The 23,218-nt window shown below is 42.8% G+C and overlaps 1 protein-coding gene across 2 annotated transcripts in view; it reads left to right on the top strand.

Annotated features, from left to right (window-relative positions):
* Positions 1-387: 387 nt before the first annotated feature.
* Positions 388-23,218, top strand: part of dlgap3 (discs, large (Drosophila) homolog-associated protein 3) — a 115,497-nt gene continuing 92,666 nt past the window's right edge. The window contains exons 1-2 of one of the 2 annotated variants that reach the window (XM_035427846.1): positions 388-601; positions 1,656-1,690. The gene's annotated coding sequence lies outside the window, so the exon portion shown is untranslated. Of the gene's footprint in view, positions 602-1,655; positions 1,691-6,374; positions 6,580-23,218 lie in introns of those variants that run through there. The other variant, XM_035427845.1, reaches the window with a different exon arrangement.

Below are 23,218 nucleotides of genomic sequence, written 5' to 3'. Positions count from 1 at the left end.
CACAAGCAGGCAGGTACATCAAAGTCAGGGAACAAACACAACTCGGGAACAAACACAAACAGGTAAAAAAAACACAGGCAGGTATAAATGGTCTGAACATTAAAAGGCAACAAACACAAGGAAGAACAAACGCAAGGAACCAGCACCCGAGTCAAGGGAACAGAGAACTTAAATAGACAAGGGGTAACAAGACACAGGTGAACTCAAAAAACAATCAAACCAGAAGGAGGGGATAACAAGACACAGGTGGGAACAATGATGGGATAACGAGACAATGAAACAATCATACAATTAACAGGGAGGGAGCAGGACACAAAACAGAAGTGCCGCCATCTGGCGGCCCAACAGGGGAAACACAGACAGGAACACCGGAACATGACAGAGTGTTTTCACGCTGATCATGTGCAAGCCGCTTTATTCCAGAAGGTGCCGTGACTGGCCCCAGAAGTGCACAGTCCTGGTCCAGAGTAGGACCCAATCAGAGCTGAATTTGCGCTGGACATTTCACTGCGTAGCAGACCATAGCCATCCAGGCAACGACCTGATCACTTCGCTTTCACGAGGAAGCCGCTACCGCTGGGAGCGCTACCAAGACAGGCAGGTAAAGCAGTGTTCATACAAAGAGGTTCAGGGCCTGTTTTTACCCTGAGGCCGTTAGGTTTCTTGAATCAGGTACACCACAGCACTTTTTACTACTGCATTTTATTGATCATTTATGTTGTCGAAGTTGTTTTTGTGATTAATGATTCCAATGTATCTTATACAACTGGCAAATAAACTACTTGAACTTGAATTTCTTGAACAGGTGGTTAAATGTAGCTACTGCATGAATTCTACATGTTGTTTTCATGTCCTTATGGATTAAAGTGTGTTGTTGGAGTCCTTTCCTTGTTTGCCTATAGCAGCACCCTCTGGTCTGAACTCTCCGTGGAAAATCTCTAAAGCCGTATTTTCTCTTGGTACTTGATGATTCTCACAAGGAAGCCATGTGACAAATAACATTACCTGGTCTATACATCAGGGAAACTGATTATGGCTCTTTGTAAACAAAACATTTGGAAAGAAGCCAGTGTTTCCATTGGAGTATTGAAGCACATTTAATCCACTGGGATAAAATAATAATTGTGCTTCTAGTAATGTATGCTAACCTCCCACAAAGACGAGCATTTCCAAATTTGTGAGGAATTTCCGAAATGTATTTGCATGATGTAAGGGAGGCCTGCTGCCTGCAATTAGCAATGACCTGAATTAATAATTTGTATGACAGAATGATTGCTATAAGTTTTAGTTGTTGAAAGTTATGTGCATTAGTGTTGAGCTTTTCATATCTTTCCTGAACTGCCAGCTTATTAAAAAAAGTTCAATTGCCTTTTTAATGTTGTGCAAAATTCACTTAAGTAAGAGTGATAGTGTAGAGTGTACAGCTGCCGGTGCTGGACCGTGAGAAAGAGACAAGGCCTCGGAATGTGTGTGCGTGTCAGTGTTTGTCTGTGAGAGATACTGTGAGGCCGGCTTCCTCTTGGTATTTGGATGCAGTCGGCATATGGAAACACAAGGGTCATAACCTTCACTAAATTCAGAGCTGCCCTTTAACTGCACTTGGACATAATATGGTCTAAAGGGTCTGATGCTGGTTATTTTGTTTTCCACTGCAGGCCTGTTGATACCCAAGTGACTCCTCCTTGAAGAGGTAGGCCTCATTTTCATTGGATGTGTTCTTTTCCCAGCCATTGAGAATTCAATTGAGTGTACTGTATGTGTTTACTGTGCATCTGTTGAAATCTGTATGTGCTATACTGAGGGTTTTTTCTACATGTGTATATGCGTGGCGTGCGTGTGTGCGTGCGTGTGTGTGTGTGTGTGTGTGCTTGCTCACATATCCTCATAAATGATAAATGAACCAATCTGTTTGATTTGAATTTTGTATTTGGCTGCGTACGGTTGCCTCTACTGTTCTGTCAGTTGGAGGCTCTGGCATGCTTCTATATGAGATATAGGCCTCTGAGCCCCAGAATGGATTGTTTGATGAAATATTCATTATGCTTCAGTGAAGCTGGGTTTAAGAGCTAGTGTGGATGTACATGCACATGCAGGAGGAAAGGAAGGGCTCTACAGTTCCTTATAACATTAAAGCTGGGGACAGTCGATAATTATTATTAACCATCCTTGCTTTATAGTCATCACATTTTACACAAACACAGAAATGCTTACATACATGCGAACACACGCCAATATTCATGTATGCACGCACACACACTCACGCACACACACACACACACACACACACACACTCATGAATACATATATACATATATAAAAATGTAATGCGTAGAAGGTGTTATTCTTTCATTGATGGTGCTCTTACGGCCTCAGTTAAAATGAGAATAAGGTGTGCATGTAATCGCACTTATTGGTCTTACACAAACATGAGCACACACATGCACGAATGCATACCTATAAATATGCACACACATGCAGGTGCAATGCATGTAAATGTGCACATATGAATATAAATGCACACAACAATGTAACAGGGAGAACTGTTGCTGAGAACCAAGCTAGTGTGAGACTCTGATCTTGTTCAGAATGCTGGGCTGTTCGGTGCAGGCAGGGAGGAAGCCAGCTTTGGAGCGATGATTGGGCCCGAGGATTATGGGTATACACTCAGTGTAAGCACATGATGTACTGGGAGGGTGGCGGATGTGACTCTCTAGTCTCTCCCACTGTCTTCTGTGCTTCAGAAATCTCATCTGGCTCTGTGCCCCAGAGAGATTTTACAAACAGCTGAGGAAGTTGTTTCATTACACTTTGAACTTCAGATTCCACAGACTGGTGGAGGTACAGCTGTTACTGTGATTCCACGATATAGGTAATGTTCTTGGTGGTTTTGCTGGTACATTTAATGTTAGGTATGTACTGTACATTATCCAATATTTTGTGAAAAAAATAAATAAATACACTCATAAGATATTCACTCTCATTAACATATTAATGTTGTGTTGATATTCAGGACCTTGCACGTAGATTTCTATATCAGCATATTAATTTTTAATTTGAATGAAGGTAACTGTTTGCCTCAAAAAGATATCTTAATTACAACTGGACATAGAGTAAATAAATAACATTTAGATAATTTGGTCAGTTTTAAATATCTGTCTCTCATACTCATCATACTTCCAAACTCCCACTTTTCTTGTAAAGCAGTAATTTTGTTTATGATTTGAAGCTAATTTGTTTTCATGGAAATGTGCCAAAACACCTCTTTTGTTTTAGTTCTTTCACTCCTCTGCGAGACGTTTCAGCCGGACGTGTGTACCATCATAAACTAAGCCCGTCTGGTTGACAGTCCAACAAAAGTGTTTCATTAGAATGACAAAATAAGGGGTACAACTAATACAACAGTACAAAGAGCTCAGCAGCCAACCATCCAGTGTGACTCTTCCGCTCGCCCCACACATCCGCACTCACAGCGTGTGCTCATGTATGTCATGTCATGTGTAACCCAAACACAGGCACATATAATGCCATTTAAAGGGCCATACACCCCAACCGACTCTTACATATGTCCACAGATCCAGGAGCTGAAGTGTGCATTAGCGGGGAGCTTTTGAATATGCCTACTCTTGACTTTCCAACAATGTCGAGCAGAAAGGATAATGACACATCAGGGCGCAGTTCAGACTGCATATTCCGTAATGAGGTTCGAGAACCAAGTAAGCACGAGAGGGCTGTACAGAGTAATGAAGATGCCAAGTGTTGTGTAAGCCCATTGTGTATAAAGGGGCTTTTTAATACATGATGAGGGTGTGCATGTTTAGTGACCTTTCTACCTCAGGGCTCAGCAAGTGCAGCAAACCTTGGTCTCCTATTGGTTGAGAGCAGACGAGAGCATTGCGTGTTAGATATGAACACGTTAGCATGTCGAGGGAGAGCTTGATGCAGAGTAAAATGCACTCTACTTATGTCAATTATTTTAGTCGGCTCAACACTGTCATTTCTGGAAAGTAGCATCGTCTGCACACTGCTTGCTCTCTCACATAATTACTTTTTATTTGCACGCACTGAGCAACATTCTGATCCAGAAAGATCTGTCCTAATGTGAATAATCTGCGTTATGTCAGCACAAGAGTAGTGCGCAGACTTGAATTTTTCTCAACTCTATTATTATATAATATTGTGATTGATTCATAGGGTTTTAAATGCGTGATTCAAATGTGTGAATAGTAACACCACTCCACTTAAATGCATGACATTACCAAAATGTGTTTTATTCTGTGGTACTTTTCTAATTAGTCATGGAAAACCTCACCAAAGAACCAGTTGTTCCAACTGCAATGTGTCTTGCCTGTCCTTTCTGTTCTAAAGAAATACATGAATTTTTTTCCACATTGCCTTTCTCAGTTTATTTTGAGTCTTGCCGTTCCATTGTTCCTTGTCGTCAGAACAACAAAGATGGCAATGATGCAGTCATGGTTTTTGTGCATGCACAATGATAAATTGTTATGTACAGAATGTTAACAGATGAGCAAACAAATGTTTAATCCCCACCATATAGTTTAAAACAAATAATAGGCTGCATAACAGTTATTTGTAATTATCACCTTAACCTTTCTGTTTAAGAGGACATTGATGAAGATGTAATAGAGAAGCAACACCACAAAAGTTGTAATATATCATAGAAATGCCAAAATTTCATCAGCGTGCACATTGAAACTTGTAGGTGAATCATCCCATCAAAACAAAGATTTCAACTTCAGTTGGAAGAGTATGGTCGCAAAATAATTCCCTTTAGCATTAGCATTAGCATATTTTCTGTAGTAAGTTCCAGAAATGCTCTTCAACCGTGCCTTTATTGGTCTGATTAATGTGTAAGCACTGTTGGCCTACTCTTGAACAAGGTTTTTAACCTGAGCTGCATCATTACATTAGCAGGGGTATTAATTGATCATTTATAAATCTGTATAAATTCATTTTAAAAAATTAAAAAAACATTAATAAAGGGATTGTTGAGAAAAAAAAATTATATAAAATAAAGACCAGCAAGACATGCAGACATTTATAGTATGTAAAAGGTTCATATACATTTTACATTAGGCTACCTGGTGGTGGTCAGTGTAGTGTGCTATGAAAATCACATTACATGCATATATGTGTGTATGTATGTGTGTGTGAGAGAGAGAGAAAGAGAGTGAGAGACACACAGAGAGAGAAAGAGAGTGAGAGACACAGAGAGAGAAAGAGAGGGAAAGAGTAACAGTCAGCCTGTTATTCATTCTCACTAACTCGCCGCTGACCAAGGTACTGAACACTGAGCTGCTCTTGTGTTTCACCGATGCGAGTTGACATCTGCATCACCCTTCTTTCTCTGGTAACCCGCCCATTTCCGTCTGTCTGCCCTATTATTGCGTATAATACCCCTCTCTCTCTCTCTTTGTCTCTCTTACATCACGGTAAAAGTGTAGCCTGTCGGACATCCCAGCACGACATAACTATCCAATATACACGCGTTGATGCGCGTTAGGATACGCTTCAATGGCCCACGTCTCCGGTTAAATTACAAGTCAGGCATTTTATTGCGGTATGATATTGCAGCTTGTGGCAGGCCTACAAAGACTTCTGACGAATAAGAACATTATATTGACAGTGGAATTTATTATTATTATTATTATTATTATTATTATTATTTGTAATAATGTTTGTAATTAGGTTACCCTTATAGGTCAACATATAGAGCATTAGTAGAATATAGCCTATTCTACTCCATGCAACTTCCGATTCAAAGGAAGAACCCAGCTGGGATGTGAGTCCACGCGCAAGAAAGATTTTTCCCGCGTACGCGTAGTGTAACACGACGTCCTGATGTCAACATTGCTTGCGCCAGTGTAGCTTCACATTTTTAATTTGTACATGCCTTCACTTTGTGTTAAATGTACTTTAACGTAATTTTCCGGACGAGACACAGTCATAGCCTACATATATCTGGGTTAATTATATTTAGAAAATTGGATACATGCGAAGACACAAACTTTCTATCGGACGTCTAAAGGTTTTTTTTTTTTTTTTTTAAGATATACGATTGCAGTGTAGATTATGTGCACTTCCATCTCAAGAAGCTACCTACAAAATCGTTGGCGTGACATGGATTTGCTTCAGTAGGCTGTATTTGTTCACTGACTATCTTAAATTTCACTGGAAATGAAAACTCAAGGTTAAACCGTAAGGTCGTTTATTTACCGAAAAGCTGCTATGTATTCATCCATCAAATAATGCACAGGACTGACAAGGCGTGCACTCGCGGGGGAATCCAGCTCGGTGTTTTAGCCCCTCCTTTTGTGTCCGAAGTCGAGGATTGGAGAGAGTGTATTGAAGTGCAATGGACCAATAGGACAGCAGTGCTGCTTGACAGGGGGACCGGTGTGCAGTGGAAGGGCGAGCATAAACCACAAGAAAATAACAGACCTGCCAGGAGAACGCTGCCGGATTTCTCGCCTTCCTTTATGTCACGAATAGATTCTGCTTTTTAGAGGAATACTTGTTTTTACGGGGATGCGTGTCTAACCTGCAAGAATTCAGTGCCAGGTAAGGTTTTCGACTGCAGGGGTAAAGCACTCAACTACTCAAACAATTACTATTTTTCTTCCATGACTCAAATCGTGTTCTATATATTGTGCCCCTGAAATGGGGGATTTTGAAGAGGCGTGTGCTGAGTGTTTGATGCATGTTCACTACACTGAAAAGTACTATCCGAGCCCTTGGAATGAAGGGGGAACCGCGTATCTTATAAAACGCGTCAGAAACCTATCAACTGTTTAAGCCAACTGCTGTCGGAAGTTTTTATAATGGAACTAGACATATTATAAAGGGGTTTCCAGTCGCAACACGTAATAAATGAGTTCGGGATGCAGACGTAAGTGATGCTGTCACAATGTCTGTTGAATCCTAAAACGGCTTCAGTCGATGAGTTCGCTGACCGTGAATGCAAGTCTTGGGGAGAAATTCTGTAAATGCTATCACGATCGCAGTTAAAGCAATTTTTGCGAGTTTTTAATTATCACGAGAGAATACGGCGACCTGAGGGGGCATATACTTGATGAATCCGTTGAACTGTCAGAAAAGGTAAATCAAGTGCACATCTCAGGACTGTCTGCGAAGCGCTTAGCAGTTTAACTGAAACGCGCCGCATATCTGGCCATAACACGGGTTAATTGTGTAAACTGTTTGCAGAGTAGACTACACACAGTTGGGGTGACAGAATTAGATGTGTTATTCCTTATATTGTGCTCAATACATCTGCATTTGTCCCATTAATCCCATCATACTATATCGAACAAACAATGAGACACTATCTGAATTGCAACTGCAGAAAAAAACATCAATCGACTTGTGAAAGAGACCAATGGGAAACCCGAGACGTTCCAGCTTTGATTAGTTTTACTAATCATGTTGTGTTTCAGTCGCGCTGCAATCCGATACGAAACGTAGAATGCGTCGCCTGCAGCGCTTATAACAAAGCTCCCTCGGTTTGTGTGATTGGTAACATTTGTTCACTGTATAGTTGTAAGGATAGATGTCCACTCGATCAATTATTGCGCGACCATGTGTTTCCGTTGGGTCAACTACAGTATGCAGCAGCGCTTAATACAAGTGTTAACGGTAAAACATACAGCCTATGTACAGTCCCGTTTATAAATGATACAGGCTGGACGAAGGCTTATTAGAAAACGTCAACAAAATTGGGGAAGATACATAATCAGAAAATGCTCCTGCTCTAACAAATCACTATCTACTGATTTTGTGCATTTTTCTGGACCAAAACCGGAGTGGGGCCAATATTTTTCTGAGACCAAATTTCTTGCTTTATGCCAGGTTATGGATTATATATGTCACTGGTATCTCTAAAGCAGCACGAGCGAGAGGTTCAGGTTACAATAGACATAGAACCGAAGCAAGATTGCAAATTGAGCATTTAATCAAATAATTATGGATTACATTGTTTTTCCATATTTATTTATGGACTCCACTTAGAGTGTATTGTTTCCATACAAGCATTTCTACTGCTTATTGCAGTTAAATGTGTATGCAGGGCAACAGTGCAGGGAGTGGAGGGAGGTCTTGCATGTAGAGTGCCTTATAAGGCAACAAAGAACATGTATAAGTTGAAAAACAAAAATACACATATTATTCTTTTTGTTGAAGTTACTTTTTTGAGTCCTTAGGCTTTCTGAAGGATGTTAGGCCTATAAACTAATGAAACAGATATATTTCCAATATATTCTTATATTTCCAGGCCAATTATTGAAACATTTTATGCAGGATAAATAGATACCATCTATAACTCAATGAAAAGTAGGCTCTGTAGAATAATTTACATTTAATATTTGCAATTATTTTCACTGCCACTGGGGACAGTATTCTGAAATAATGTGAGTACATGCATATGATGAAGTTCAGCGGTGCTTAACTCTGGTGCTGTCCTAAGTAACACAGCACCGAAAATCAATGCTAGACACCCAAAAAAATATGTAGGCCTATCTGCAAATCAGATTGGGACTAAGCATTTCAATCTGAAAATGCATTGTATAAAGCTGCATCATGGTTTAGAGCCATATTGAGCCATGTTCTTCATGGTTTTATCCATCTACACTGGGCTCAGTCCTCCTGTCTAACATCTGTTCGACAGTTGAGAGCCGCTGGTTTTTCGAAGGCTGTAAGCTGACCTGATTGCCTTCCTCTGTTTGTTCCCCGTGGACCAGTGATAGTGTGGGGTACAGTGCCTGAAGACATGGACACAGGGCAAGATACCGTGCTAGGTTTTCACAGCTCGCCCCCACCCTCCCACTCTATTCACAGGGAAGCATATTGCCCATGCTCCCATCTCTGCCCTCAGGGAAACCAGGGAGAACGTATGCCGTGTGTCATCTCCCAGGGCACAGTCTTAGAGGCTCGACGACTGAGGAGAGGTTGTGACCTCTGATATGCTGTGACCTCACTCCATCTGAGTAATCAAGTTTCTCAATTTTAGTTTTCCCACTGCAAGATGTGCTGTTCCATTTGCCTGTGGAAATGGACACCTAAAAATTTAGGGCGAGCCGTTAATTTATGTTCTGCTTTAAGAGGAGAGATCACACATCAGGAAGATTTTCTCTCAATAAATAATGCTGAATGCCTTGCGATAAACACAGCTGTTTTACATATTGCATATCAATGAAATTGCACCATTTTATGGCTGGGTAATGCTCAAGGGAAACGCGTGTTGCATGGTCAGCCAAAGACTGGAAATGCTTGAGCTTGAGGTTTTAACACTTGACCTGCTTATGCATAGAATAAATTGTTGCTGTGTTGTAGTTTTTATCTTGTTATCCCAGAATATTTTTCTAACCATAGTGATAATGTGAATAGGGGTTGAAGTACAGAATTTGATTGCCTTTTTTGTGTGTAGTTGTGTAATAGATGCTAATATACTGCACCACCAGAGCACAAGGCTGGAAATTGGGTTCCAGTTTTGATGAAATCATCATTCATCCATGACTTGTGCTTCACAAAGTCATTACATGGGGATTGACTGAGGTAGGGGCGGGATGCGGAGTCGGTGTGTGTAATGCTTGGATGTAGGATGAAACCTCATTAGTATCTGAATGAAAAAATGGACTTCAGATATAAATTCAGTTATTTTATTTATTTTTTTAATTCTGTATCAGTGATGCTTTGTACAATAGAGGATCATAAACATATTTACTCCTGAAGTGGCAGGGATTGAATTGAAATTACTTGGGTAGAGTTTTAAGCCATACCAAAGGCTAGGGGACCAGTGTTGTAACAGGTGCTTGCGGCCTAATATAAGTGCTTTATCTGTTGCATTATACTTTGCCAGATGGCAGAGCCAAGATGGCCGACAAGGGCAAAGCCTACCACTGTGTCTCGAGGACCCGTGAAACAGATTCATGTGCCCCTCTAGTTGCCAGCTTTATTTGCTTTTGGAATTCTGCACAGTAACATGTCCAGTGTTTAATTAACTCTGTGTTAACTCTGTGTACTTAACAAAGTACACATGGTCCCAGTCTGGTACGGAGTGGAACCATATGTACTCTGTTAGAGTTGAATTAACACTGGACATTTTACTGTGTGCGAGCCAAGCAAGGTGGTGATGACTTCGGTCTTACTCAGGTATATGAATGCACACGTGCCTTTTTGGCGTGAGGGCACCCAAGGACAGTGAATCTGCAGGCTGAGCTAGTTCCTGTGGTGACAACTGGTGTGAAAAATGCAGATACCTTATAATTTTCAGGGCTATGTTTGTTTGGTTTGGGTCTCACGGTGCATGTTTCCGTTTGACAGTATGTGGCGGTGTGGAAGCACCCATATTCAGAAGATGGCGGAGCGTAGAACGAACGATAGCGCGGCACATTAAAAATGCAGAACGAGTGTGTATGTGACAGCTTAACTGTGACTAGCGCTGCTCGCAACCCCAGAAAACAGGGATTCAGCTGAGAGCCACAGCCAGCGTATTATCACTTCTGAACCGAAGAAGCAGGGCGGTTGCGGGTGGCAACTGTAAAAAATGTATCTGCCTGTGCGTAAAATCGAGCGACAACCCTTGTAATCTGCCTAGGCATGAAATTGTCCCATTCCACCTGGCCGACCAGCTCCGTTCATGAAAAGAGGCCTGTGTGGTAGGCTGAGGTCTCTTTATGTAGTATGACCATTTTCCATAGCTGTTCGGGTAGGGGGGAGGTGGGGGGGGGGAGATGGTGTGGACACTGCAGCATTCATAGCCTGCTGCAGTACACAGCAGTCATATAAATACAAGAATAGGTCAGGAGAGGAAAATATAAGGTGCTTATAGTGCTATCTAACAAACACATTCCACTGCACTGCCTTAGGACTTTAAACTGAAGCGCAGTGCAAGAGGGATGGGACAGACTGTGCCAATTGAACGACTGTAGCAGTAGGACCACCGGCATTTGTTTGTTTACTACGAGCAGACGATTTTAGTTGTGAGCATAAGATTAACATTTTTTAATTCCTTTGTGCCCCGCTTTTCACACTTGGAAATTTCCGAAAGGAAACACTTGAAAGAGCAGCCATTACCGCATTGTGTTCTGTGAGAGAACCCAAATGTATATCCTGTTTGTGATAATTCAGCTGAAAGCCTCTCAGACTACTCCAGTAGGTTTCCACTGTGTGCCAAGCACCATTACATCTCTACATATACTGTGGCCCAAGCTGGTTCTTAATTCATTCCGTTGTTCCTAATTAGTTGCTGTACTGTCAATTGAAAGGGGAAAGGGAATCCTAAGAGAGAGAGAGAGAGTGAAAGAGAGGGAGGGAAAGAGCGAGATGGGTGAGAAAATGAGCAGTGGAGGATGACAGGATAAAGAGAAGGGTATGTTTTGTGCTGGACTTGGATGGAGAGAAAGAGCAATTGCATGGATGAGCGAGTGAGGGAGGCAGGGAGGGATGACACGCAGCAGAGGCGAAGCAGAACATTGGCCAGGTGAAATTTAAGTGAGCATTCGTCTTTTCATCTTCACGCTAGTTTGTCTCCATGGTTATGCCACAAAGTGGCATCCCGGTGGGAGGAGCCTGTGCTCATTTGTGATTATAAACCTGCTGTTCATTGGTGCTTTGATAATTAACAGCTGAATGGAAAATAAAGATTTCATTTTATGCTACGTCTTCATAGTAATCCAGCCTCCGGCTAAGACGAATGACATCAATGGAGGCTTTTGTTTCATTGACAAGGTTGTATGGCAGATTTTAAAGGCTTGTTCTCTTTACGGTTATGATTCATGATGTTGTTCTGGCTGTGGATTATTACTGTAATTAGTATTTGAATGATTTTACCCATGTCAGTAATGCAATCAATCTTAATAACATATTTATGTCAGAATGTGCAGTTCTTTCACCTGCTGATAATAATGATTTGAATATGAATTGAGTATTCAATACATTGAATACATTTTATACCAGAATGATTGCCAAATGCTTCTGCCATGTAATAGAAACTATTGGTATTGCACAAGACATTTGAGGAAAAAGTGTGAAAAAGATTTCATCAACAAAAGTAATGGAAGTCTGCTTTTTCCATTTGTGTGTGCGAGGGGGGGAGGGAGAGAGGGAGAGATAGAGGGAGAGGCAGAGGCAGAGGGTGAGGGCACCAATTCATTTTACAGTTACACCTTCAGCATCTTTATTGAGGGTCACGACGTGTTCTGTTTTGTTGGCATTATATGTTGTTTTTTTCTAAACAAGACTCCCACGTGTAACGCTACATGTAATGCTGCATGTAATGCTGCAGACCATGCGAGCGTGACGATGGCCAGTTTCACTGCCCTCTCCCGCCCTCAGGAGTTGCTGTGGCCAGGTGAACTCAGCTGGCTGCTGTCTCCTGTTAGCGCACAGTGGAGGGCCCTAGCTGCCATGGCCCTGTCTCATCCTGTCCCCAGTGCCCAGGCAGGCAGGCACGCTGACTGATTGATCTGCTCATGAGACTGGAGAGTGATTGCTTCTCTGCTATGCTTTCAATGACGTGAGGTGGGTCGTTATATTCCCGGCCTCGGAGTGGTGTGTGTGTGTGTGTGTGTGTGCGCGCGCGCGTGTACATTTGTGCATGTGTGTCTTTGTGTGTGTTCATGCATGTGTGTGCACGTTTGTGCAAGTGTGTGTGTTTATGTATGGGAGTGTGTGAATTTCAATTGGGTTCCTTTCTTTGTGGCATGCTCACATTCATTCTCTCTCTGCAGGCATGAGAGGCAGCGGCACAGTTTTGTCATATGCATTTTATTCCACAAAAGGAGATTTATCAAGAAACATACCACACTGTTGTAAACGTCACACATGGAGAGCTATGTGGTCTGTAGGTTTCAGTGCTTGTAATTGTGAAAGGCAGCTCTTCTTATGCTCGCAGTTGAAGACCCGTAAAATGAATGATTTACTATAGTGTCGGAGGTAGTGCACCTCAGCCTCTAGTGTCTGACCTTGATCACATGACCTCTCCTCTTTGGGAAGCCATGTTTGCCTGATTCATCCTGGTTCTGGAAGGCCCACCTCGAGACAGGGTGAGCAGGAGTGTTATGTTTCCAGTTGTGGCAGTGTCATCTCGGCAGACCTCCTTTCTCTAGCATTCTGGGATTCTGAGGGCAGTGGGAAATGGAACTGTCAGAAGCCATAACTGTGATGCTCCGGAGCTCCAGAATGAGAACTCATTGTTCCTGTTTGCAGCGTAGCCCCCCCACCAATCACTAACACAGGTCGGTGTACTCTGGGAGCAAGGACAACAGCAAAACAAACCTGCACGGCCTCCCTCAGGGCCTGAGCACTGTGGACAGCGTACTGGGCAGGTTCAGCCACTACGCGCCGGTCGGTTGATTGAAACCAGGTCCTCGCCAGAATAACCAGTGCGGTCCTTAAGCAGTCCTCACCTTCAGAAGGCTGCTGGGATATTTAATCCAGCGCAAAGAGGTGTTCCTGTAAAAATGTCTTCCTGACCCTCGGAAAAAGCCACCCCATCCTTGTGATCGATAGATCCTCCCCACTGAAACTTCTCTGGAGATCTCTCCCGGGGCTGCTTTCAGAAAATTAGGCACGGGGTGTGTTGTAGCGATGCCATACCCTTACTTTAGTGGTCCTGGGAGTGTAGGCTTTTCAGGAAAACACAGTCGGATGCATTCACCCGAGGCCCTTTTTGCTGTTTGCAGGATATTCTTCTCTTAACTCGGTTAGTCACTGTGGGGAAGGGTGGAAGAATGTGTGAGTGGCTAGAAACAACAGAGGCAAGGTTTCGTCTTGGAGTTACTGAGTCATTGTGAAAGAGTGAAATAAGATATTTATTTCACACTTTGCAGGTGAGGAGACGGGGATACTGATTTCCCATAAGCAAGTAAATGGGTCAAATGGGCCCCTACACATGTATGCACACCATTCTGTCCTCATATGTGAGCGCACCAATGTATTCATGCGCCCAGGGTGATCATACGGTAACACTTTCCCACCTGCAAATATCATACAAACAAAAAAAAAAACCAAAAACAATCCAGACTCACAAAAGCACATTCACACAAGCTCCCTCTGGGAGTTACCTTCATGAAGCTCTCTTCTCCCAGACCCTTCTGTGCCAGACCCAAATAAATTAACTATTCTGTTCACTGAGAGAGTTCACCCACACAGATTGGCCTGTCTGCTGCACTAATTGAGTTGGAAGCTGTGGCCTTAGTTATAGTTCTCTGTCTCAGAGTGAAGTAACCTCTGGTCCCGAAGATCTGACCCATAAATCCCAAGCGATCACGTTCTCATTTGCCGAGAAGGACACACGTTGCGTGTGCCTGTTGGCATTTACACAGGGATCACATTCTAATAAACAGAGAGCGAAAGTAATTTGACAAATAGAGGTGCACTGATGTATTGACTTAGTGCAGCATATTTGGCTGTGTTTCTGATGTCTAAAATATGGCTGCCGCATGCACTGTTGAACACTACACTGAATGCAGAGAAACCGTGACAAAGATACAAATGTATGCCATTACGTTTTTACGTGACTGAAAACAACAACCAGGCCGCAGAATCTACTGCCTACCCAGTGGAACTCAGACCTGGTGGGGGCGGGTGAGGGGAGTGAGCGAAAGAAAATTTAATACAACAAATTTGTTTTGAAATATATTTGTATTATAAAGGATGATGACAAGTAAAGCTCACTTGCGAACACAGGAAATACAAATTGCCACTCGGCTGTCTCTGCGGCCAGCAGCATCACAGTCAGGACCGACAGTTCACCAGCATGAAGAAATGACGCAAAAGGAAAGTGCCGTTTATTGCTGTTTATGATCAGCCATTCTAGATGATTTGTGCTTCTGACATTTATTAAATGCATTGAACCCAGCTACTCTATACAGCAGACTGTACTCTCATCTTACACACATACGGCATGTTTTCTCATAAAATTTCACTGGTGCGCTTTACAAGACGTTTGAAGCTAAGACGTCTCGCTGCCCTTGGCATTTTTAATCACACAGTGGATTGATTTGAATTTCACATTTCAAAGGGACGTCTTGTGTGTCCAAGAATTGATGGCTCATACACATGCCTCTGCAAGTTCAGACACATTTCACTAGTTTTAAATGTGGTAAATTTGCATATGTTAATCAGCTTAACTCAAGCTGTAAGCCATTTTATCCCGCAAAATCGTTCAAATATTAAATTGCCAAGCTAAGTTTGCAAACTAATAAATGTGATTTTTTGATGTGCATCCTTGAAGTGCAGTGTTTTAATTTGGTCACTAATCACTATTATTCTTTTGTGTTATATGCATTTTTCATGTTTCTTATCTGGATTGTTGTGATGTTCAGGTTTAATGAGCTGATTATATAATGACGAGGGAACTGCATGTACACATATTAACCCGCTTAATTGTATAGAATACTCCAAGATAGCTTTTTAAAAAAAAATGTTTTTTACATTTATTCTATTCTAATATCTAGTGTTTATGGATTCTGCCATGTTACAATTTGGTTACCTCATACTTACATAACACAGGGAGTTTTGAATCTTTCATCATTTCATATACACTTAATCTGGTCATTTGTGTTGCTAGGAAGAATGTGAGAGAGCCATCAGAGGATGTGAATTGGCATTGAATAAAATCTTATTGGTAGTGGATTCTGAATCTTTGTGTTTGTTACAACACAAATATTTGTCAGGACTCCTCAGTCCTTGCCAGCCACTACAAATGAAACCAGAGGTGGGGTGGGGAGCTGGAGGGGGTGGTCATTTCAGCAATGCTTGTGGGTATGGAGAGCCCTTTCATTGTGAAATCTACGTGCGTTCATTCAATCAAAGCACTCAAAATGCCTATTCGCGCTCATCCTCTCCAAAGGCTTGGTTGTATTGTTACGAGCATTTTACCATTTTTAAATGGTGACCTACATACCCAGGACAGTGTTAGTGATTTACTGTGCTTGAGTATTGACGTAATTCACTGCACTGATCTGATTAGTCGATCAGAATGGAAATACTACCAGGGCCTGATCTGTCATGTAAGAAATAATTGCTGAATATCTTCCACAAAGATAAATTGGAACTGATGTTATAAGACTAAGCAACTATTTGAAAACTTTATTTGAACTTCCAGAATCACCTGAAACCAGTAATTAGTACAAGAAACCAAAATGATTTTTTTTTATCTCTCAAGACATTATCAATTGTAATGCAGTTATTCATATTGTATAATTTGCTGTACACATCCAAGTTTGAGTTTAGAATTATTATTATTCCATCTTTAGGGAAACAAGAGAATGCATGTTTAACAGCTAATTCCTTGGAAATTGTGTTGCTTGACATGTCATGAACTGAACTGCCTACACAGAACCGCTGTGCACATGCTCGTTATACCCAATAAACACTTTCCATGTGTTTTTTTCTGAGCGCAAGCCTTGGTGTTTCTGTGCCATGCTGCTGTTCCCCATTCTTCATAACAATATCATACCACCTGCCATTGTGTCAGAGCAGCATAAACAATGGTAAATAAGCTATTACTGCTAATGACTGGTGTGGAGCTCGGTTAAGCCGTACCGCTAACAGACCACGGCATGGTGCAGCCCACGCACATTATTTCACGCTCATGGGCTTATCGGTGGCACTGTTTACGAGCGGCAGCCCATTTGTACGGCCAGCCATTTTGTTTCACAGGAGCATTTCAGGCTACGTTCTTTGCTGAAGGGTAGAGCAGCCTTGCCCCACCTGGAATCTGGTCGGCTGTCTAGCGCCCTAACCGCTGCTCTACATTTTCCTAGAACGACTCCCAGCGTGCTTTCATAGCGTCGTAAACTCATTTAATGAACTCATTAAAAATTGAAGATCCACACACAACATCAAAGGATGGTTTGTAAAATATAAGATACAGTTGCACCAGTATTTTCCTACGTGTTGTTGGAAGAAGGCAGCAGGGCACCACAGATAAACACTTGCAATGAACCAGAAATGCATTATGGGTTAGTGGGCCTATATTAGCAAAGCGCCGCAGGAGGACTACCTCTAGCTACAGCGCCTCATGAGTGAGTGCTCTGCCAGAGAGATCCTCGCAGTTTTACCAGGGCGCTACGTGTTCAGGCTGCGGATGGATTAGGAGCTTAGTGTATGTGGGTTTGGGAAGGGGTGAAGTGTACTGCAGCAGCAGTGTGACAGTGAATTACACTGGCTCACTGCCCCTCCCCAGGCTCCAGAGCACAGTGCATTAGCCGCATCACAGAGGCAAGACTCCAGCCCACTGCATAAGATTACAGAGTATCTTCAGTTTGCGTAATGACTGACTGTTGTTTTTTTTCTACCTTTATTTAACCAGGAATACCCTCATTGAGATTGAAATTTCTTTTACACTGGAGATACTGTGATATTGTTTTTTGTTCACACACAGTTGTCCACAGGCTGGCACATATGTATGAGAGAACATGTACACAGGATGTACAAGCACTGCTTTCAGCAGCTAGTGTTGTTTTCACAACTGACCTGCAATCTGCTTGCACTTACACTGAATCCATTGTGGTTATTTTTATCATGTTCATTTTGATGATCATCATGATAATTAAAAGCTATTATTTGATTGGCTGCTTGTCCTTACTGGGGAGCCTTTACATTGCCTATGTGATACTGAAACATCTTTATAAGTTACATTTGTATGTTTGTATCAGATAAAGCACGGGACCACAGGGATATAACACTGTGACCCCTGAGGTAAACCATACTCAGAGATATGAATGCACTCTGTCCTGTAGGGTAAAGAATCTGGCTTTGGGCTTTGACAATTTTAACTGTCCTTTTGGCGTTGTAGTCTCACCACCCCTTAATATTACTTCCTGTTGAATTTGTAGCACCGTATAATAACAACACCCAAATCAGCAAATCGATAAGTTTTTATTTTTCAGGTTGGCAGAATGGAATCTGATTAAGGCTACTCGGTATGTAAGAGGCTGACGAGAGGTCCTGGCTTCGATAAGACATTTTATCAGGCTTATCAATGCTGAACTCCTTAATTTGTCATGCATTAGGGATGCAGTGGTTGAAGAAGGACATGGTGAGATCTCCTGTGATGTTGTCATAGGGCCTACCATTTAGAACAAAGATTAATTGTGGATTAATTATGAATTGATGACGGGTCCTTGAGCTGGAGATGGGTGGGTGTGAATGGCCGCTGTGGCCTGAGACAGACGTCCTTGTTAAACCTAGTCAAAACCAACAGCAGTGCCTATTCTCCTTTTTGATCTTTTCATTTTCTGCACCTTTGTCTCTGAAAGGGGGTGGAGAGTGAGTAAGCACGATAATAAATGTAGATGGGAAAGGGGGGGGGGGGCTGGATACTGTGAAAGAGGGAAACGAGATGAGGGGGAATAACAGAAATGATGAAGGGGAGGCCGTAGAGATTGGAGAACAGACCATGGCCTTGTAAGTGTCATAGATTGAAAGGAAGCACAGGTAAAGATGTATAGTCAACGACTTGATAGTTGCAATGTTCTTCCTTTTGTCCCTCATGTCAATCCATGCAGAAAATCCCAGTGACCCTGTGAAGCAAGTGCCCCCCATTACTCAGGACAGGAACTGTACCCTGTGGAAAAAAGGCCTCTTTGAGTCTTTGATTGGTGTCATTCGTTTTCTCCCTGTGGCCTCCCAAGCAGTCACATCTTATGTTGTAATGAATTCATCATATCCAGGTGGAGTGTGTGTGTGCGTGTGTGCGCGCACGAGCACGTACGTGTGTGTGTGTGCACGTGCGTGTGTGCGGGTGGAGGCAGCCACCTTTTGCACCATAGGCTCCCTCTCCGCTCCCCTCCACGTGTAGTTACATTCCTCTCTGCAGAAAAGTGACCACCCTTTGACTGTTTGACTTATTCTCCTGATAATTTAATGGGGTCAGATCTAAAAACAGAAATACTCTGGTGTTGCTTCAGAAGGTTTCATTATGCTTATTGTGAGGATCGGGGTCAGGTACTTTATTTTTTATTTTATTTTTTTGTTTTTCATTTCCACTCACGTCACTCTCGTTCTATCTTCAATTCCTTTTCAGATCTTTCTCCCGTTCGCTAAAGCAGCCTTGTTCTTCGCTTTAATTACGATCCCCGAATCGGGATTGACATTTCAATTTGACATTTTCCGTCCCGCGTATCAGTTCCATCAATTCGTGAATCCGCCTGTGAATTAATATTAGCTTTGCGTTCGCAACATTGGCTTCACTGCGGCAGCGTGCTGGCGCAGCGTCTGCCCGTGAGGAAGAGACGGGGGGCCTGTGAAGGCCCAGCTTCTCCCGCGGTAAACAGCGAGGTAACGAGGTGCCGCGGCTTTATCTCCCCGGTCCGCAGCGCAGGAAGATTAAAGAGGAGCGCTCTTTTGAAGTCGGCGGTACAGCTCTCGCAGCGTCGCCGTAAAGATTGCCTTAAAACGTCGGCGCGTATTAATCAGCCTGGGATCCCTTTGATTTCAGCTGTCTTTTGTGTCATCCTTTAGAAAGTTGAGATCTTCTTTTATGAAAATCCAATTTCACCATTGCATACTTGAACGGTGATGAAATGAGCAACAATTAATGAATGGATGAATAAATCAATAAATAAATTTAAGTAATTTAAGGTGCAACTTTCGTTTTTTGCATAATAAGCAGATAACTTGTCGTAGATTCCAGTAAATGACTAGTTTAAATATTTCCAGTAATAAATAAGAAGATTAATAGAGTGGTTGATGCACTGATACCGATTCTCCCTTACATGAATTATAGTCTAAACTCAGACAAGCACATATTTAGGTGGCCCTAATGAAGAGCTTAACTCGGAAATGTCAAGTGGTAATTACAAAAATTATTAACAGTGAAGAGAAAGGTCAGCACTGTCTTTTCTTGAAGGCTGAGACTGTGAGCAAAATTATTTTAAATTGGATTTATAGGCATGATGTTGAGCATTATAAGCTGCAAACAGTGCTAAATATTTGGAAGTTTATCCAGTGGCTCATAGAGTATGATTTTTTTTATACATATATACTGATTAAAAAGCAAGATTTGACTGTTATTATTTCAAGGGCATAATGGCTCACGTGATAATTATTTTATTATTATTCTTAATAACTTGCGCATAGCACCCGGTTTAAAAGAAAAATCTTTGAAAGAAATGTCACACTGTCAATCCTGACCCTGAATTTACACAATACAGGTACTAGGTGCCTGATGTAGGACATTTCCTTTTTGGAGGAACCGAGGTATGATGTTTGTGTCAGCCCCGGAGGGTGAGGAGAGATGCTGCAGTTCTGACAGTCGTGTGCAGCTTGTCTCATTGCTGGACTGGCAGTGAGCAAAAGGGCTGAGGCTAGAGTGCGTAGCCGTGGAGAATACTGATTGGCAGGCGCGTCTGCAGGGGTAATGAAGGACTTCACCTGGAACTACTCCGTAGGTTAGCATTGAATCAAAGCTAGCAAAGATAACCAGTGGAAGAAGATGAGGAAAGGGGACAGATGGACAAATTTCGGGAGTTTAATTTTTTTTTTGAATGATGTTCTTAATGAAGATTGAAGGCTTGCCAGCATGGAGTTGTTAGTTGTACATACAAGGTACGAGAGCCTGCAACACAAGCTGGCTTGAGCTGGCTGAGGAAGAGGAGGGTTCTCAGGTTTTTGAGGAAGAAAAAAAATGTTCATCTTATCGGAGGTGATCCTGGGGTTCTCGGCAGTCAAGAAGGGACTGTAGAACCTTCCAGGGTTATGGCGAGGTCTCAGAAAGCATTTGGCTGAGAGGGAAAGCAGGTCTGTCTTGGAAAGTCGATCTTAATTAAAGTGATACTCAGAGGTGTCGGCGAGGCATATGGACATGCTCAAGGACACCTTTGGGGGGGGTGTCATAACTAAATAAGAATAACTAAAAGAAAAGCACAACCAAAACTGACAGATCCAGCTGGGTTTTTTTAAGTGAACTGAAATGTGATTACATTAGAGAATTTCACCATCCAATTTACTTTATAATTAGTAATAAAAGGTTTGGTTGTGTTATTGTAATAACATGACAAAAATCACTCACACCAATGAATGCAAAATGTAATGGCATGCATATCATAGTATTACTACTGTCACTTGAATGTTGTATCACTGACTGGTGATAGAACATTCAAGCTAACATTCAAGCAATTCAAACCTTTAATAGTGACAAAATATCAGACTGTATACTTCACAGTAATATTTTGTCACTGCCATTGTCAAACAGAGTTCTGTTGGCAGATCATTCCTTAAGTAAAATGTAAATGACTCAACCAGTACGAAGCAAAGAGTGCACAATGTTTATACACTGTCTAGTGATAAGTGAGTCTCTCGACTCAAGCCTTGGAAAAGGCATAAATTGGCTTGTGTAACGCCTGAGGGATTTCGAATCTGTACCATTTTGGAGAGCAGTTTCACAGCGTGATTTTGGATGGATTTGGTGCGGAAGGGGAGTTAAGACCAGCAGCTTAAACCTGCCTCTTCGTTAAAAAGCTCACTGTGGGACTGTTCTTAAAGCCTCAAACTCTGTCCTTGGCTGTCCACACTCCCTGTCATACCTCTTCAACCTAATCGCAACAGAGTAGCAAACCTTTTTCCGCCTGCTCCTTTTCCTCCCTCTTCATCTTCCTCTTTGATTTGGAGTCATTGCTCTTTCTCTCTGTTCATCTTTCTGTTTGATTTTGAGTCACTGCTCTTTCTCTCTGTTCATCTTTCTGTTTGATTTTGAGTCACTGCTCTTTCTCTCTGTTCATCTTTCTGTTTGATTTGGAGTCGCTGCTCTTTCTTTGTGTTCTTCTTTCTGTTTGATTTGGAGTCGCTTCTCTTTCTTTCAGTTCATCTTCCTCATAAACTCCTTTTCCTCTCTGCTCATATTCTGTTTCTTCAGTCGCTGCTCTTCCTTCCACCGTTTCTCCCTGCAGACTCTGCGCAGTCTGAGAGCTCAGAGCAGGCGGGGATCCCATCAGCAGGCGCTGGGACAGGAACACGCATTACTCACCTAACGGCCCCATGAAACCACCTCTGAAGGCCCCCATCTCTCCTCAGTGCTCCGGGGAACCCAGACCCACAGCACAGCGAATCAATTTACACAGGTGACATCACCCATTCTGCTGCGGGCGCGCTGCGCCCCGAGTTTGGCAAAGTTTACAATGGGCTTCCAGTGAGACGGCGGCGGGACAGCTCGGTAATGAAAGCGCGCCCCCCCGGATCACAGTTAATCTGCGGGCGCCAGCTTCACCTGAGCTGGCGTGCTGGGGGTGGGGGGCGGGGGGGACCTGCAGAGCCGCGATAGCAGACGGTGAGACCGCGACCGGCCTCTCCTTTTTAAACGCATATCTTCGCCCGACCGCTCCAGCCTGCCCTCATAAATAAATGAAATGATCAATCGGCCGGGCTGAGTGGAATACCAATCTCCGCGTGCTGGCGCCGGACCGCCGGAGCTCTCCCGAAATCGACGGCGTTCCTGGGTGCGCTGTGCCGGCCCGCGCCCGTTTTCCAAAGCCCTGATTATACGAGATTCCGCTCGCGGGAAACGCTGGAAGGACATTGCGCAGGTGTGCCCAGATCAGAACAGTTTGCCTGTCATTTGCACTCCTGTCGCCAACTATTTGTTGGCCAACTAAGTGACGCTGTTTTGTTCAGGCACGTCTCAGTGCAGGAGAATGAACCAGAGCTTTCTGATCTAAAGCCTCTCTGTGCAGGTCCCTTTTGCTTTCAACATGTTTCAAGCATGTGGATGAAAAAATGTGAAAAAAAAATGCTTTGAATTATTAACCATAAATAAAAAATCTAATATTTTAAACTGTCAGGCTCTTACCTTTGCCAACATAGCCCTTTGGATTACTTAATGTAGGCTTATTGATTTAAAATGGAAATGAATTAAAATGGAAATAATGGAAATGTAGAAGAACCCAGACCCCCCACCCCCAAGGGGTTATCGGTGTAACTTGTGTAAAAGTTTGTCAGTCTCACAGGATGGCTACCGATGCTAACCGCTACCCACAGCGAGATGCTAAACCTGCGAGCAGGGATGTGGAGTGCGGTGTGTGGTCAGTAGCCTTGAAACCGGCTTTCCGTTTGATTTCCACAGGCGGGTTAGTTTCGGGGCAGCTGGGCCGTTGCCGTGCGCCTGTGGCCGAGGCGATAAGCTGACCTCTCTCTCTCGGCGCCCGCTTGCCGGCCTGGATGACTGGCCGGCTGTGCCGCGGTGAACCATGCCTTGGCCCCG

Source organism: Anguilla anguilla, chromosome 8, assembly GCF_013347855.1.
Source record: "Anguilla anguilla isolate fAngAng1 chromosome 8, fAngAng1.pri, whole genome shotgun sequence".
Classification (NCBI taxonomy): Eukaryota; Metazoa; Chordata; class Actinopteri; order Anguilliformes; family Anguillidae; genus Anguilla; species Anguilla anguilla.
Note: the sequence above shows the minus strand (reverse complement) of the source record. Positions and strands in the feature narration are given on the sequence as shown.